This window comes from Protobothrops mucrosquamatus, unplaced genomic scaffold (assembly GCF_001527695.2).
Source record: "Protobothrops mucrosquamatus isolate PMUCROS unplaced genomic scaffold, P.Mucros_1.0 scaffold1133, whole genome shotgun sequence".
Taxonomy (NCBI): Eukaryota; Metazoa; Chordata; class Lepidosauria; order Squamata; family Viperidae; genus Protobothrops; species Protobothrops mucrosquamatus.
The window spans coordinates 485,625-489,569 of NW_015387351.1; positions in this window are offsets into that span (position 1 = coordinate 485,625).

Here is a 3,945-nt window from a genome sequence, read left to right on the forward strand (position 1 = left end):
ACTTTTTAAAAAATAAAAAATAGAAGCATTACTCCTTTGGGGAGTATATCATTATTATGAAGAAAATGGTTTGTTCTGAGCCTCAGTGGAGCAATTGACAATCTGGTTTGTTATTTCCAAATTAGCAGGAAGACAAGGACCAAGGAGGAAGAGTAAATTAAATGCAATGAAATGATGACCAGCCTGTCCGAGGGCAAACTTACAGCTACTCAAGAACACTCAATAAAACCATCCATCCATCTTTTTTGCCCAGGATTGAAAAAAAGGTGGTGGTGGGGTGTTACCACCATAAAGTGGCAAGCAGGCTGCATTTGTTTCTCTGGAGGTCACAGGTGAGGCAGGTTCCTCCAAAAGAACAGGTGAGTAGTCTTTCAATTGCAAGCTAGATCTTACCCAGGCCAAGGACACAACTCAGGTGGATCTGCAGGGACTTTGGCTCTCCTTCTTTCCTTTCTAGGCATTCCTGCCCTTATATGGCAAAAGCTGGTGGCGACAGAGGGAAGGAAGGAACAAAGGTCGCCCTGGCACTTCCTCTGTTCAGGCACAGTCTTTCTCCAAGGTGCTGCGTGCCCACTAAGCAGACACCACAGCCAAGGTAAGAGATTTGTTCTGGGGATGTAGAGAGCTGGCTCCTGGCACTGGCCCCACTGGCCCAGATCAGGAACTGTGGGGAGTGGGTTGGGGTGTGTGTATGTTGCATATGGTGGAGCCTGAACCCCAGCTTGTCCATGCTCCAACTTGGTTTATATAATATTACGGTTGCCGTGTTCCAAGATAAGGACTGAAAGCAGTGTGTTTGCAGTGTGATAGCTGAGAAAAACCACAAGCTTTACAATCCAGACAGGAGGCTTCTCTTGAGCTGCTCTGATTCCAGTGCTATCATCGGTTTCCCCAGTATGAGAAGCCTTTCTGAATTGAGGATAGCAGAATCCTCCTGTATAACTCTTAATTTTGTACCAATCAAGGAGAATATTTATAGCTTGGGGTTGAAATGAGGGGTCCTTGGTGCTCTCTGAATTTGCTTGTTTCCTTGCAGACGTTTCATTACCTCAATTAGATAACATCATCAGTGTACTGTTGATGTCACCTAGTTTGGGTAATGAAAACGTTTGCAAGAAAGCAAGCAAGCACAGAGAGCACCAAGGACCCCTCTTAAATTTGTTAATGCACAAATTAAGATTCTGCAGTCTAGCTGGAGAATCTGCGTGGACCTTTGGGTTGAGAAGGGAAGAGTCACATTCAGGAAGGAAGGAAAACCTTCCCATAGATGGTGGATCTGTTAGTCCATGCTTTGGATGAAAGGGAATTGGCAAAGAAAATGCAGAATGCAGAGTCTTAGATTCAGAAAGAACCAAGTGAGCCTCTCCATGGGATTAAGGAGGTTCCTTTGAAGGCTGTCATTTGAGAATTAGGGTGCCTAATGAGATAATAGCTGCATTTGCTTAGATTTGCCCTATTGCAACCACAGATGGGTGACGGTATGACAGATATTGGAAAGTCAGTTCTCCAACAACAGCTGAAGCTTTTAAGTCTCCCTTATCAGTCAGGTTTAACTCTACAGATAATCTTTGACTTATGGACCACAACTGAGCCTAAAATTTCTGTACCTAAGCAAGACAGTTATTGAGTTTTATCCCATTTTAGACCTTTCTTACCCCAATAACTGCATTTATTAAAGTAGTAATGCGATTCTTCAATGGATGTAGCTTACCCATTGACTTTGCTTGTCAGAAGTTCGCAAAAGGTGATCACATGACCTTGATACACTGCAACAGTCATAAATGCAGGCCAGTTGCCAAGCATCCGAATTTTGATCAGGTGACCACAGGGATGCTGCAACGGTCATTACAGGTCAAAAATGGTCATAAGTCACTTTTTTCAGCGCTGTTGTAACTTCAAATGGTCACTAAACTAATCATTGTAAGTCGAGGACTACCTGTATCACCACAGTTGATTAGCCCCACTTCCTGCCCCAGACCATCACACACAACCCACAATTAATAATAATAATAATAATAATAATAATAATAATAATAATAATAATAATAATAATAATAATAATAATAATGTTGGAAGGGACCTTGGAGGTCATCGAGTCCAACCCCCTGCCCAGGCAGGACCCTACACCATTTCAGACAAATGGCTGTCCAGTCTCTTCTTAAAAACTTCCAGTGTTGGAGCATTCACCACTTTTGGAGGCAGGTTGTTCCACGGGTTAATTGTTCTAACTGTCAGGAAGTTTCTCCTTAGTTCTAGGTTGCTTCTCTCCTTGATCAGTTTCCACCCATTGCTTCTCGTCCTGCCTTCAGGCACCTTGGAAAATAGCTTGACTCCCTCTTCTTTGTGGCAGCCCCTGAGATATTGGAACACTGCTATCATGTCCCCCCTTGTCCTTCTCTTCGTTAAACTAGACATACCCAGTTCCAGCAACCGTTCCTTATATGTTTTAGCCTCCAGTCCCCTAATCATCTTTGTTGCTCTTCTCTGTACTCTTTCTGGAGTCTCAGCATCTTTTTTACATCCTGGTGACCAAAACTGGATGCAGTATTCCAAGTGTGGCCTTACTAAGGCATTGTAAAGTGGTATTAATACTTCACTTGATCTTGATTCTATCCCTCTGTTAATGCAGTCTAGCACTGTGTTGGCTTTTTTGGCAGCTGCAGCACACTGCTGGCTCATATTTAAGTGATTGTCCACTAGGACTCCAAGATTCCTCTCACAGTTGCTACTATTCAGCAAGGTACCCCCTATACTATACCTGTACATTTGGTTTTTCTTGCCTAAATGTAGAACCTTACTTTTTTCACCATTGAATTTCATTTTGTTAGATGAGAAATTTCCAGCAGACCCTAATATAAAGTTCAGCTCCTTTGACAAAATATTTCAATGGCTTAAAACCGAAGCAATTTAAAAATTGTATTATGTTAGCCAATGAAGAAAGCTGCTGATTGCCAACATGATAGCAAACTATACCAGACATGGCAATTTCTGCCCATTGCATTGCAAAAAACTTTCCCACTGATTCCGCTGAACGTTGCGAGAATTCTCATTAATGTTTCCAAGAGTGAGGGAATGACTGCAGCTCAGGAATGTGAGCAGAAAGCCTCAAATGTAATTCCTGGCTTCTCCAGATAATGCTGGAAGAGATTCCCATCTAAAACCTTGATGCCAGTCAATGAAGACAATATTGAGATAAATGGGTCAGCAATGTGTCTTGATTTCCATGTTCCTCTTCCAGAAGTTGGGATTCTTTTCTTCAAAAATTATCTGAAATTGTCAAGTGAACAACAGCAACAACAACAAAAGATAGTGTGGCCCAAGCATATTAAATCTATTTTTAAGACTTCTACGCTGTGTTCTGTTATGGCATATTACCGAAAAAGCACATACATAAGGAAATGACGCAAATGTCCTAGAGCAAAATGTGCATTAAGCACATTGATAATTATACCCTGCGTTGGAACTTTTCTCCTTATTGGAAAATTCCCAAGGATGCTCAAAGGTCTGCCCTGAAATTCACAGATTAGATGAAGGCAAAACCTTGTGTGCTCTCAGTCTCTCTTAAGATGCATGCTTCACTGAGTTTATCTGCCTAATAATTAAGATCGTAATTCTCCAAAACTGGGCTTGCTAACTATTGATGCTCAAGCTGTACAGGTTTAGCATCCCAAGGAAGTGTGAAGCGTTCATTTAAGCACATGAGCTGAATGAATACAAATGGTAAGATATTCCTTGTCTGCCTATAAATAAATAAATACATAAATAAATACATAAATAAATAAGCAAGTAATATCCAGCTAATTAGAACCAAGTACTGTAGAGATGAAGCCTGGGGGTTCCAAGGCTGGCCATGTTACATCTGGAAAGTTCAAATATAATTTGGCACATGCTATTTATGACCTTGATCGTTGCTAATGTTCTTTTCCATTCCCTGTTCAAATCCAG